The sequence below is a fragment of the Apteryx rowi genome, unplaced genomic scaffold (genome assembly GCF_003343035.1).
Source record: "Apteryx rowi isolate R43461 unplaced genomic scaffold, aptRow1 scaffold_209, whole genome shotgun sequence".
NCBI lineage: Eukaryota > Metazoa > Chordata > Aves > Apterygiformes > Apterygidae > Apteryx > Apteryx rowi.
This window is the reverse complement of record NW_020448408.1, coordinates 700,145-715,382: the sequence shown is the minus strand read 5'-3', so window position 1 is coordinate 715,382 and position 15,238 is coordinate 700,145. Positions and strand designations below refer to the sequence as shown.

The 15,238-nt window shown below is 39.5% G+C and overlaps 1 non-coding gene across 1 annotated transcript; it reads left to right on the top strand.

Moving 5' to 3' along the window:
• The first annotated feature begins 2,741 nt into the window (after positions 1-2,741).
• Positions 2,742-2,814, top strand: TRNAF-GAA. The gene has a single exon. It is a non-coding gene; the product is annotated as a tRNA-Phe (tRNA).
• The last annotated feature ends 12,424 nt before the right edge of the window (positions 2,815-15,238 follow it).

Below are 15,238 nucleotides of genomic sequence, written 5' to 3'. Positions count from 1 at the left end.
TTGGGTTACAGAACAAATTGAATTTACACCAATAAGAAAATTAATGAAGTGAATAAATATGTATGTCACTGAAATTGGTGAAGGCTTCTTAAGGGGAAAGGCTGGCCTCTGATTGAAAAAGTGGGACCTGAGGAACTTGGGTTTCTATCCAGGTTCTTTCACAGACAAGAAGCTCGCACTTGGGAAATTATTTGGGGGTGGCCATAGTCATTCCTAGGTCCATCTCTTTTGGGGATTAGTGTTGGGGGATGGATCAGGTCTTCAGGAATCACCTCCTGAAATCCCACAGATTTGAACCTAACGTATTGGGAAAAAATGCTGCTGCATTATCTTTGTATGCTAAACTGCAATCCGGCAGATCCCTTGCAAAAGCAGCACGTAAAAGAGAATTTGAAAGAAGGGTGAAGCAGAAAGCTGAGGCAGTAACTTCTACAGCCAACCTTCCTTGTGAATTGAGGCCTTTTGAGCCTTTGTATATATATCAGGTTCCAGTCTGCATACGGGAGATAAAACTTGCTTTCTCTCGTTTGACTTTAATCTTGAATCTTGGGATCTGTGTATTTTTATTTGTATGCTGCTTAGCGTGATGGGATCCCAGTTTTGGTTGAGTCTGCTTTATGTTGTTGTAATATGACAGACTAGCAAATAGCTTTTCTTGGCCCACCCTCTTCTTTACTAGGATGGAGTGGGAAGACTGGGGGTGGAAAACTGTTTTTTTACCACTGGTTCTATTCTAAGGGGTATAAAATACCACAAATTCAGTTCCCCATTAAAATAAAACTGTAAATAGTTTCATCTGTACTGAGAGTGTTCCATTTTGCTAAAACTTTATTCTGATGCTCTCTTTAAATAGCCATGAAATGCTAATATATTTCTACTTTTCAGTTATTGGGATTCTTGTACAAAAGATTAAATTTTGCTGGGGAGGAAAGAGGCTTCTTTTAATTAAACATACTGTATCCATCTCTGAATCATCCTTTTCTTGTTGATTTTTTTTGCATTACTATTATTAGTTTTTATTTCTGTTGTCTCCCCTGGCAAAAACAAATGTTTCTGAAAGTAATAAAAATCAGAAACAACCTATTCATCTATAATAGCTTTGGTTTTTGTGGTAATGGGTATGGAAACTCTAATGTCAATAGTGTTTTAACTTGCATGCATGTAATCACACTTTTGGAGTTTTTCTGTGCCAAAGATCACAAGATTATGTTAGCTGCATCAGTATGAGACATGCTCATTAAGGGATTACATTCATCATTTCTGAGCAAAACAGTCATTGCCAGTGGCAATGGAAAATCATGAGAATATGAGATTTTTGTATTAGTATATTATTATTGCCACTCCTTTCTATTATGGTGTTTTTTAAAAAAAACTCTCCCTAACTGAAACTTTGTTTTCAATTGCTAGGGAAGCAACTGCTGACCCAATCATCTGTCTTTCTGCTTCTGGAAGTGTGTCTCATGTCCGGATCTGCAAAGTGCAGCTCCTGGAGAATGCTGGTCACAAAGGACTTTCCAGAAGCTGGACAACTTGAGAAAAAACACTTTTTGCTCAAAAGTAAAAGGAAATTTGGTGATGTACGTCACCATATACTTTTAGGGCTAGCTTGGGAAAAGACTTCTTCTTCTGTATTGCGAAAAGGAGCAATATGTTCAATTCCGCTGTTACCAAGGAAGACACAGAGCTGTGTTTGGCTTTACTAGACTTAGCAAGATGGAGAAGCAGTGGACAACCGTGCGAAGCAGCATTTCTCCCCACAGAGCACACAGGGAACACAAACAGGAAAAACTCTCACAGGTAGCGCATTCTGCCGTGCTAAGAAGTGCAAATAAACGACTGCAAACAACAGATCCATTAGCAAGACCACACACATGCTCTTGTGCATCCTGGATTTTCAGACTTGTAGTTACAGAAGTGAAATGACTGCCTGCTGCAATAAATACCTAATTGACAGTGTGGAAATAAACTGAATTTTCTTATAAATATGCTTAGTTAGACTTTGTGATTTATACATGCTTGTGGGACTTCTGGTGTGGAACACCTGTTGCTGAATGAGCCCTTTGAAAAATGAGAATGGAGGTCGGGTGCTTTTTCTATTCATGTTTCAGGGTGCCAGAACTGATGTACAGAATTTGTCAGACTTCAAAATAGAGTCATCAAAAACTCTGAAGCTAAAATACTCCTGATGTAATGCTTTTGAATCCCAGAGAATAATTTAGTTCTTGTTATCCCCCAAACAGTACAGGGAACTTTAACAGAAAGACCTTTATACTGATACTAAATGTATGTAGTTTATGTGATGCATATAGTTTTGTGTTAACGCTGTATTTACCTTTGCAGTAAGGCTGAATCTTAATTGAAAAGACCTGAAATCAATTAGTTTGTGGTATTCCTTGAATTAGGTAATGGAGCTAACAGCTACTTTCTTATTTAAATTCTCGCTTTTTTTTTATTATTTGCATGTGGTATTACTCTAAAAATAAGGTGTGCTCAAAAATATGCTGTTGGGCCTTCTGAGAGCATGCTGAGCTTAGCAGTGAAAACGTTTTCTCTATGCTGTAATGTCGATGTGCTCTGGCAGAGGGGAACCAGCCCCTGAGTGGCCCGAGCGCGCTTTCACGTACTTAATCGTGGAATTGATCGTACAGCACAGGAGAGAAATGATCGCATTCGATTATTGACTAAATGATTTATGGGCAAAAATGGCTTTGTGACGAGACTTCACAAAAAAATGAAAACGAGCCGAAATAGCTCAGTTGGGAGAGCGTTAGACTGAAGATCTAAAGGTCCCTGGTTCGATCCCGGGTTTCGGCAGACGCTGCTTTTTTTTTTCCTTTCTTTCTCCGTCACCCGCGACGCGGGCCGGCCCCGGCCCCGGCCCCGCTGCCGGCGGGCCGCGAAACCCTTTTCCGCCGCTCTCGGGACGCCGCTGCTTTCCCTCCTCCCTGTAAGTACAGACGAGGGCATGGGCGCTAGGAGTAAGAAAGCGAAAATAAGCAGAGAAGGAGCTGGACGGCGTGAAGGGCAGGAGCACAAAGGAGGAGAAACCCTCACCGAGGGGAAGGAAAGAGGCAGAGACTCCTCTCCAAAATCTCCAGTTGCGATCAAATTTCCTGAATCTCACTGTTGCTCAGATGTCAACACATAGTTGAACCTRCTTCTGTTTCATGCAAAGGTTAAAGGATAGCCTTTAAGGCCAGAAAAGCCTAGTAGTGAATGTAATCTTGTCTTTACAACTCAGATAACCCCCCTGCCCCTTTCTTTACTTTCACGCTGGGACCAGTAACTTGGATTTTTCTGAAGTGTATCTTTACGGAGGGCATCTCTTTGTGATCTGAAGACATTAAGAGACAGAAAATTCACTAATTCTCTTGGTAATTTGTTGCAACTGTTCCAAATATATTCCTTATTTTAATTTGAATCTGTCTGTTAAATTCTAGCTATTATTGCTGTTAACCTTTTTCACTGCTAGGATAAAGATCTCTTCAGTACCTGACATTTGCTCCTCATGAAGGCCTGGAAATCAAATCATCACCCTGCTGTTGTTTTGATACACCAAAGAAATCAAAATCTTTAAATCTCTCACTTCATGACCCTTTTTCCTGCTTTCAGACAATTTTTTTGTAGCCTTTTCAATGTACTGACACCCGAACAATATGCAGGAAAACGCCTTCCAGTATTGGTGTCACCAGTGCAAAGCATAGAAGTAAATCATCTCCTTACTTCCACTCAGTAAGCTTTAAGCTAGTCATGAAACGGTTTCGCTTTCTTATCACAGCATCACATCAAGAATTGCTGCTGAATTGCTTATCTGAGGAGCACTTACTGCTGGTGAATATCCGATTAATACAAATGGCAGAATTGTTACTTAGACTAGTAAGTAGTAACTAGTAGTAACTAGTAAGTAGTAACTAGTACCCTACTAGTAAGACAGGTGAGGGACAGTATAACTGTGTAACGGTATTACCATTTTTCCCCCCAAATTTTTAAGCCTTCAAAAGCATATTAAGACTGCCCAGTCAAGCACTCATAGATAGAAGGAAATGTTAAAATCAAGATTACTTGTGCAGCCTTATCTGTACTCTTAAGAGTGTAATGCAAGAAATACATTTTTTTTTCCAAAGAACTTATTTATTCAGCAAGGATTTTAATGGTAGGATGGGAAAGAACTAGGCAGATATTCATTTGTACTGGATGTGTAATCAAAGAGGCAAAAAAGAGAAAAATTGTTTTCTTTTTGGCCATTTCTATACTGCTAAGTAAGACCCCAATTGTCCATTCTGCCTAACTGTTAGCTTGTGCTCTAGCTCTATTTTGCACCCCATAAGTAACTTTTTCTGAGTTACATTTGCTCTTGAGGGACTAGCCCTGTACAGTGCAGTCGCAGGCCGGTTGGCCAGGGTGCCAGGACTTGGTCCCAGGCCTGCTTTTATGTACCAGTATAGACATACCCTGTCAGTGCTACATTGGAAATTTAGGTCTGGTCTGCCACAGAGTTCCCTGAAGCACCAGCAAAGGTGTGGGCAGCTCTTTCCCACTCGTGGGGTCTTATTTTCAGTGTGGGCTCCCAGGTGCACAGATATATGACAGTTACACACTATAATTTTGTATAAAATTTCTRTTTTTAAAAAAAGGATAGTAATACCAATTATCTTCTCAGAGTTTGTGTGAAGTAAAACACAATTTTCTGCGAAACACTGAAATACTAAGGGCAATAGCCATGGGGACACTGACAAGAAAATCTAATTTTTGCTCAGTATGGGATTTGGAGAGCATGTGCTGAATAAGGCCTCAGGTCTTATGTGGAAGAAGAGGATGAAATTAAGTATTGCAGAGATAACCTTAATTCTGGTATTTTTTAACTTCTGTCTGTTTGATTTTGCAGGCTTGATGCAGGTTTCTCATGTGATTTGGCAGGCTTTGGGAAAATAACCCCAAGTGTTGTTGCTTTATTGCTTTTATGTCCCACCACATTCAGACATTTTTCATTCTGCTTTATCTGCTTTACACCATCGTTTTGTTGGCATTGCTGCTTTCCAGGTTTCTTCTTGCCAGTGAACATCTCTATTTCCATTTATTTTTCTATTAGCTTGTTTTTCCAGGATGAACCCCCTGCTAGGAAGCAAATCCAGGCTACTTTCATGTCTGCCTCACTGAGCCTTTATTTTTTAATCATCAGGTTCCTTCTGTGCATCTGGGAAACTTCTTTGTCACCACGGATATGGTTGCAAGTATTTTTAAAATGAGCATCAAATACTGAAGCTGATGCCTCACAGGGATTCAGAGGAAAGTCATGGTTTATAATGTTTCAGTCTTAATCAAACATTCAAAATCTGGTAGATTTGGCTGATATGTTTTTTTCCATGACCATCTTTGGCTACTGAGTCACTGTTTTAAGTGAATGAAAACTGCAGCAGCAGCTCCGGGAGAGGTGTATCACACACACTAGCTCTGCTGCAGTCGGAAGCACAACAACTCGCAACAACAAGGTATGACACATGATGAAGAAGCTTAAGGCATTACTTTGAAATACCTTCTGTGTGGTATTTGTAACAGTGGCTGAACCAACTTATTGTGCCGGGCATATTGCATAGGTTTTTTGAGGGCTTTGGCAAGTTCAGATATTGCTCAGGCCAGATGTTTCTTCTCCTCCTTCATGTCCCCAGACTTCCATATCTACCCAATTTAAAAATACCCCTCCTTGTCCCTCCAGACAGTTTCTGCACCGGATGTTTGTTATTGTCCTGTCTGCTTCTCAGCTGTGAATAAATTTTACTCATTTTTACATGTAGTAAAAATTCCTTCTTTTTGCACTGAAAATTGAGTTTGTCTGTTAGAAAAGATTTGTTTCTGTCTCTTAACTAAAACTTTTCTGACTTTGACCTCTGCACCTTTTTCAGACACCCGTTAAAATTCTGTTAGATATGCAGTATGATCAGTACAAGGGATTTCACAATCATAAGTCAGGACTCATGATTATTATTACTTTTAAAAATTTTTAATAACAACTCTTAGTTATTAGCCATCTGGTTTCTGGTCCCATAGAAGAACTAGAATTATGTTTTTTAACTTTCTGGGAAAGAAATCTATTTAAAAAGAAAACCAAAGTTTTCAGCTAATTATGCATTTCCAGGATCTGTCCCTCTACATTGAAGTCTTTAATTTTTTTTCCATGAGAGAGGAAGTTAGGAGAGATTTATTCCATTTGAGTTTGTCTCAAACTGTAAAGAAAGAGCTGTAAAGCAGCTCTTTCTGATCCAGGTCCTGAGGTGTTTGGGGGTTTYTTTTTTTTTTTTTTCTTTTTTCTTTTCGCTAGCAATGTATCACAAGGCTCCTGCTTTGTGCTTTTGTAGTAATGTAGAATTCATGGTACATGTAATCTGGGATAGTTCACAAGGCAGATTTTGTACAGTTAAATGAATCTTTACCTTCAGTCTTGCTATGCTTATCAACGTTATCTTTATTTCTTGGGGTCCTCAGGGGAACAGTATATTTTTTGTTTGGCTGTGTGTTTGTCTACTTGCTTAAAGCAAGGGAGCGTTCATTACTTGGACCGACAATGTTCTTGGGATTTAGCCCACATGACATGAGGGATGAATATCTTTTGTTTCATTTTATATTTTCTGTCAGGATAAATACTAGTTTTGGTATCTTGAATAAAAAGTGAGAGAATTATATCTTCTGGAACTGTCTCTGGAAGGACTAATGTAAGATCAGGGCATTAAAGATTTCTGATATTATTTCAAATACTATGTTTCCACTGTCTTTCAAATTATTTTTTATGTGGCACAGATCCAGATCTGGTTGAAGGCTTCATATTTCTTTTGCTGTGATTCGGACAATTTCTTGCACTGCTGAATCGTAGAGATGAGGGCCTCTGTCATACCCCTCTCATGCTGGTCTTTGGCTTACGCATTTCTGACTATATGCTGAAAGATGGGTCATGAAGGGAGCCTGTGTGTTAGCCAGACTGCAGGCTTTTTACAGTTTTTGCACAACATCTGTAAAGGTCCACATGTGCCAAAACCAGAATATTAAAATAGCTTACATTTCACTTCACATTTTGTCAACCAATATGAATCTGCTGTATAGAAATTGGGTAGTCTTCTACCGTAGTCATTTAGAGTAGGATTCATCTCACTTAACTTTAGACATTTAATAGGTCAGTGTCTGACTAAGACTGAACTAGTCACCCCGGCCTCGCTGTAAGGTCAAGGGAGAGAAATTGGGACAGAGAGATGTCATCTGACCTCTCCGAGATGCGTGTCTGAGAATGGGATGAGTCATCCTGCGGAGGTGCTTGTTTCTCTTCACTGACTATTTAGGAACCACAGGGTAATTGAGATTTAGCTCTCTACCTTCCAGATACCTATGGTTAATATATATAAGGTACCTGTGGTACCTTATATTCTTTGCCTGCCTTTATAGTCAGTCCAGGTTAGAAGATGATGAAGTAACTAGAGATAACAAAGTCTTTGGACAGCCTTTAGACATGTGGCACTACAGCTCTGGTGCGCAGACAGGTATAGTCAGGCTCTCTGGCAGTAGATCTCTTTGACAGTATTTGCACATTGTCAGCTGAAGATGCTGAGATAAGTGATGTTGCTTACTCAGGATGGTTTCCCCTGCCAATCAGCACTGTACTTATCTAAACTGTAAGTAGCTTGAGCTTTCACTCGTGTTCCTATGGATGGTAGACATTGGAAAAAGTGTGTCTATTTAGATGAAAAACGACATGGTACTGAATCTCATTAGTAGAATGATGATACTGCTTCATGATCTCTGAAGCGGTTTCTCAGAGGTGTCAAACAAGGTAATAAAACAGAAGAGAAATTTTGCAAAGGAAATGAAAATGTTCATAAATTATCTCGGACAAAAAATGAATAGAACTACACTAAGGCAGTGCCTGACTTAAAAATATAAAAATGTGTCAGCAGTTTCTAAATAATGTTTATTTAAGGCTGTGAAAAGTTCTAGCAGAGTTGGCACAGATATCTGCCGTACTAAAGCCGTGTAGGATTTTAGGACCTTTTTAAACAAATTGTATATATTGTGTGCTTCAGCTAGCATGTATCGTTGGAGAGGAGAGAAGCAAAGCGTCATCAGATTTGGAACTTTGGAAGTGGATGTTTTCAAGCAGTGGGACTTTCCTATTATGGTCAGCTCCTGACTTGTGAGAGGTAAGTTCACTTGGGCCAAAAGGCCCATTTCAATGAGGAATCCAGACTGGATTCGTCTGTCTAAATGTAGTCCTCTAAGGTATATTGAGTATCACTGAACAAGCACCCTAGGCTCCCCTTACAATAAATAAATGGAGGCGGTTGGGCCTTTCTTTGATGCAATTCATCCCCTCCTAATTTAGGGATAGAAAACAGGTCAAGGGAATTGCACCCTAAAAACATCTATTTCTCTCCATTGAGTGAGGAGCCTATAAAGGAAGCCTAGGGTGACCAGTTAGATGTAGATTGTCTATAATCAGTAGATATCTAATGTTAGATGAGATAAAATTCACCCTCTAGGGTGACTAGGATGTCTGCTGATAAGGCCGGGGAAAGACTGATGAGTGGAATTCACAAAACAAGGAGAGCTTGAGTAAACAGAGTCCAGACTGGTGGGATACAAGCACAGCAGCCTTGTGGCTGCTGAGAAAAGGAAACTCACCCAAGACTGTGAAACTGTCTTTAACTCATGTTGAATTCCTGGCTGCAATCTTGTCGTATATTGCCTGTGAGGCCCGATTAGATGACTCTTCTCTGAATTACTCTTCTGTTCTAACAATGTTATAACAAGTATGTTGGTTTTCAGTGAGACTTCTAAAGGAAAGGACGTCAGCAAATTAAAAAGGCCCTGGATAAATAACGTAAATGTGAGAGGGCAGGAGCTGATGAGACTGTTCATCTCAAGAGGCACTTTGTGTAAGGACAGGATCATGAGATCTCCAGAGCTGCTCGGCATGGCCAAACTTTGTACTCGTTCTCCCAGTCACAGGACAGTGAGATGAAGAGTAAGGTTATGAAAGGGCAGTGTTGGATTTGTGTTGGAGGAAGGAAGAGAGAGGACACAGGTGAATAAGAGCCTGTGCACGTGTATGTGTATGTGTATGTGTATGAGAAGGGAAAAGCAAAAGGGGATGAGAGGGAAAAGAAAAGTATGGAGGAAAGAGTCCAGGAGGTCTACACTTAAGAAAGGCAGGAGAGAACGGAGATGAGCAATTAAGTAAGTAAGAAAGTAAGAAGGAAAGTACCTCCAACACAGAAATAGAAATCGACAGGCCTAAATACAGGGATGTAAAAGGTTGAAGAATTATCATAAGACTCACTAGAAATGAAAAAATAATCTTGCAAGGGTAAAGAAACCTACATTGGTGATAGGAGGACACAGGAGGACACAGAGTGGCAATTACTGTTTTTCCTTCCTATGTCATCCCGTATTGTAATTTTGAAATATTTAAAAAATTTGGAAGATTGGAGAAACTGTTTTTCTGAGATGTACTGCTCTGAGGTGTAAACCGAAGAGAACAAAGTTGTTTCTCTAACTGCTGTTTTTTTTTCCCAGATTTAATTACTTGTATGTTTTTTAGTAGATCTGGTTGCACTTGGTTACCTTACAATAAAATCAAATAAAAAACAGTCAAATAAGAACAAGAGCAGCAGATGTAAGGAAACCTATCTTCCCATTGATTTGTGTTCACTGCCTGGCTTTGTATTTAGGAGATGCAAGGTTTTTTGTTTTCTTTTTTTTTTTTGGTCAGGTCACTTAAAATGGCTCACTTGTGTGTGGATTCTCTGATGTCTAATAATGTTCACAGTCCATAGTTTCAGACTTTACCTCAGCTGGGCACTTACCAGCTCTCTCTCTTCCACTTGCCCATCTAGCATGTTCTAGTTTTCCTGAAACTCCTAGGAAATTTATGTCCTGTTATGAGGATATCACTCTTTAGGATCCATTCACTACACTGATTAGATGTCTATTGGCTGTTATGGGAACTTAGACACCTAGCTGCTAGGTAGATGCATATATATGGTAAATGTAATTAAGCTATCTTAGTCTTGAATTGACTCCCATCCTGTATAGGTTTTTTTTCAGACATTTCTCAGTGAGAGTTTCAGAAATAACCCAATAATATATACTTGGTGGCAGTATTGGAAAAGTATGCCTTAGATCATGTTGCTTACTCTGTGAAATCCAAAGCACATAAAATCAAAGCAGTCAAAATCATCAACCGAAATATTTATCTATCACTTAAAATACTAGCAAAAAGGGGGAGTCACTGTAAGCTTTGGATAAAGATTAGCATGGGTTCATTTCCGTTTAAAACATTCTGATTATGGCAAGTTTCATGTCATGCATAAGAAAAAGCTATGTGGCATGATTTTTGGAGTAATGAAAAATATAATAACTAGTTTCTTGCCAACTAGTAAGCCCTTTTTGTCCAGACTTGAAATTTTGCTCCCCGGAAGTAGAATCTCTGCTTTCTTAAATGAGATTTATGACAGTGTAAATACCCCTAAACTAATGTAAAGGTGGTTTGGCAGAGCAAAGAATCAGATGTGTAATATTCTCTTGCTTTACAAGAAAAGAAAAGAAAAATGTTAACAGTGACCAAGATTTCCAAAAGTGTTCATCAGTTTTAGGTGCTGAGCTTTAGATACCATGGACAGACTTGACTGAGTTTACTTCTTATCATATGATGTCTTTCTTTTCTGTTTCCTCTTTGTGTTTGAAAAATCTTTTTCTTCTGCCTATGGAGCACATACATGCTTGTTGCTTTTCCTGTCTCTTTTCTTTACACTTTGACCTTTACCCTTTCCCTTTCTGCATTTTTCCATGTGGAATTATCTTTCTTCTTGTCATCTCCAGAATGATCATTATGAATCATCAAGTGGTTTATTCTTTCTATCGATATATTGATTTCCACATAAATTCATGTGCAGAATGTTTCATTTTTCCCAGAATTTTTTCAAAAATTACGAAGGCTAAATCTCTGTCTTGGTGCTAATCTGTCCTTGAGTACAGTAGAAGGAACCTGAGAAACAATACCGTCTTTTAGGGAAAAAAATGCACTACTGCCTACTTACTGCTCAGGAATTCTGTATTACTCGCGTGAACTGTGTTTAGTGATTTTTTTTTGCCTGTACCTTTGAGTATTCTGCTTCTTTATTCCCTATCTTGCCAAAAAAATTATGTGAATGTATTAATTCCAAAGATGAATATATGTCCATGTTGATATATTTATTTGCTGCCCTTTGATGATAGGTTGAATAGTTTGATATTAAGGGTGAATCTGGGCATGAATCCAGGCTACAAGGTAGCTGAAATACTGGGTTCCTGTACTTCGATATAAAGCCTGAATATTTTAACTAACAAATTAAATATGATTTCAACTTGACCCCAGCAGCTCAAAGCTCTTGAAAAAACAATATGGTCAAAATTTGAATCAATGGGACTTTAGCCACTACTCTTATGCTGAAATTAGTTGTTTGAAAAGTTCTTTGATGACTCTAGACCAACAGTTCTTAGCAACAGTGGAAACACATGGCAGTACTCATTTTGAAAAGCTGGTAAAACCACATATTAAATAAAAAGTCATTCAGCATGCTATTTGAAAAATCAGGATAATACTGATACTGCACAGCTATAATAATGGCTCCTTTATTTAACTGCAATAACTGAGGAGAAGCTGTGGTAACATTTGGACAGCAAGGCTAAGTAATAGACAGTGCCTGCCATTTTCCCAAATGCCTAATTAAAAGACAGCTGTCTTTTTGTAGTTTTATTTGGTGTCTTTCATGCTGTGAGTTAGGCAGCTGTGGGTAGCTGCTAATGCAGGCCAGCCTGGAGCAGGCACCAACATGGGGACACCAGGATGATTGATCTGTCTGCCCAGTGCTCCCTTGCCGGGTGGGGAGATCACCCGTCCTGCACCTGTCTCCTTCCTCCCACCCGTGGACGTAGACCCTCACTGTATGGTGAGGACAAGGGGTTTGGTTTGTTGTCCTGCTCCAGCTGTGATGACCAAGTGCAGGGCTGGCTGGCACCCCTCACGCGAACTGCACACCTTCCTATCCCATTTTCCATTTCTTTGCCCTTCTTTTTCCACCCTTTCTCCACTCCTGTCTCCTCCTAAAGAAACAACCCACCCCTAAACACTTTTTTTGCCAGCGGTCCCAATTTTGTTACATCTATACCTAAATTTGGTATTTCTGATACCATTAACTGGGCAATCTCAGCCTTATATGGTATTGCTGTTATGGTCACCAGGGTGCTGCTGGCCTTGCAAGATTGTACTCCTCTAAATGTCCCCAGTGCTCCCCTCCAATTATCTGCAGAGTTTGGCTGTTCTCATGTAACTCCTCCTCTACCACCTGTGAAATCCAACCACTCCTCATGGTGCTATTTGTAAATGTGTCAGCTTCTTACCCTGTTTTCTGCCCCATCCAGCAATTCGTCATGTCATGTCCAGCAGTTTTCCATGTCCTGTTCTGTTAGTTAAATCTCAGGCCAGGCAGCCCAAATGCCTGCAGCTCTAATACTGTTCAAATTCTGAAGAGCTGGGAAAAAAAAAGATAGGAGAGATTGTGCCTCAGATGGAAAGAAAAATGCAGAAAAAGGAAGGAAAGATACAAAAGACATAAGAATAAAGATGCTGGGGTTTGAGGAGGAGCAACCAGTGACTGAAGTCTTGATGTAACCAATTGCTTATGTAATTCTTTTCTTTAAGCACGCCCAGTGGAATTACTTCCCTGCCTGAAGTGCAACATGTGAAACACAGGTTTAATGATCTTGCTCAGCCCAGCTGGGAGGAGGAATGGAAAAGGAGGAAAGCATGTCTCAGAAATCCTAGGACATCTCAAAAAGCACTAGGTATCTATTTGTGGATGACTGAGCTGATTGCCACTGACAACGATACATCACTGTAAGATGACAAAGAAGTGTTTTTCTACAAAAAGTATATGCAAATGTGGTGTTTATGGTTAAATACATTTAACTGAGGATTACATGTGAACACTGATGGCGGAAAATACCTACATACCTAGCTGTGCAGGAGCAGATTGGCTAATGCAAGTCAGTTTGAATTGTCTCTGAACAAGGACAAAAGAAATGAGGCTATTCCAGCGCTAGACACATGCACATGTGAGAAAGCATAGACCATGGAGCACCTCCTGAGCTCCCTGGGCACCTGAAATTTGGATGTGCTGCTGAAGACTAGAGACTAATGCTATATCTATACCAGTACTGCATGCCATAGCATGTTCCCAGTTTTGTAAAATTATGTAGTTGTGATGGGAGTAAAAACAAGAAAAAGTATTTGTCTTACACTGTTCTACTTGTTATTGTTTTCTTTCCCCTGTTAACTAAGTAATCTTCATATGTCTATCTACTATTCCTTTTCTCCACTTTCTTATCTAGCTTCTCTGAAAATTAATCATTTCCCCTTCCTCTTGCACTACATTAGAAACACTTTCCTTGCCTTACCTTGCCTTGTCTTTCTCAGTACCTCGCCTTTCTCTGTGCTCACTCTTTCTGCCTCATATGGGATCTCAAATGGCACTAGCCACCTTTGTATGGGTCTCTGGATTGAGGCAGCTTTGATTATAATGGCTGCTCAGACACACATTTTACAGGTAGACACCTCAATTTAGGGATTCAGTCAGCCAGCTGTACTCCATCATTTTTTTCTGATTCTTTTTTGGACATGCCAGTAAATATGTGTAAAGTGATCATTTTAATTGCTCTAAGATGGTGTGTTGGTAACCACTTCAAGACAATGTCTCGCCTTTCTACGTGTACTGATCTTTCCCATGTCAGAGATGTGTTTTCAGGGGAGGTGTAGTATTACAGGGAAGCTGTGTTGCTCAGATTGGTATTGAGCTAGTGCCCCCATTTATAATTTCAGAGTTTCTTCAACATGTTTTTCCAAGCACTAGGCTTGCTTTCTGTCTTTTTCACATATTGTGTAAAGGAGAGCAGCAGACAAAAGTCAGTTCCAGGTAAATTGGATCCTAAGAGAGATGAGTTGAAATGTATTTTAGATTACATGGTTTTGCTAATTGGCTTTGTGTTTCCATAGATGGAGTAGAAACACATTTGAATGTGTCTGGCAAATAACAGATTTTTGATATAATGATTTGAAAGCCTGAAAGTGCTGATTATAGTGTCTGCAGCATGGATGAAGTCCTTAGCTGTGTGATGGTAATATCTGTTGCATAGATAACAGACTTCTAGAATGATGTGGTTGAACATCCATGAAAATATTGAATAGTATAGACACAACCACTGCTATAAGCACAGCTGTTTTTTATTATATCTATTTACAAAACTGCCTAAACACTGGAGAGAGAAAGAGAGAGAGTGGGAGATAGAGAAAGACTTCAGTGAAATACTGGGAGATGCAAGTTTTTATTCTACGTGGTAGAGGTGAACTAAGAGTATTGCTTCATATTCCTTTCATGACTTATCACTAGTTTATTTTGATTTATTCATTTTATCCCTCTAGCACATAAGAATTGCATTGTGGGCAAGAATTGCTGCATGCTAGCAGCTTTTTAAAGTCATTTTGTAGATGCTCTGAATAAAGCCGCTCGTCTGTGTGTCTGGTGTGTGTGTATTGATCTTACAGACTGTCTCCTGCCAGGTGGGTAATAAATGCTCAGCTGTGACAGTTCGGAAAGGCTAGCAATCAGACCATCCCCATAACAATCTCTGGAGTAATGGTGGGGAAAGGGATTATCAAGCAGACAAATACCACTCATCTTTTAAAAACTATTAAATAATTAATTGTGTATGCAAAAATATTATTAAAAAAGGAATCCGTCTCCACTTACCACTTAAATACTACAGTATAAGCACTGGAATTCTGCCATTAGTGGATGGAGTCTCCATCCCAAGCTGTTACTGTTAGGTTTATTAATTTTTGTTAATGATGCTCCTATATCCTCTGCACTGCTAGTTCATTTCTCCTGCTGCTTCTTTGGTGAAAAGTACTTTCTTGCAGTGAATGAACTGAAAAAAGAAGGGGTTTCCTTTCTATCTATCATCTGTTTTCAGGGTTTGGATTAAAAGAATAAATCTGTTTCTCTAGCCACCTCAGCTAAAATGAGATCATCAATTTCTCAAAGCACATGACGGACAGACACGACCTGTAGAAATAAAACCAAGGCATTCACCCTCTTGACAAGCTGCCAGAGCCCTCAGAACTTGCTCTCACACTGGCGTCTTTTCTGCTGTTGATGTCATG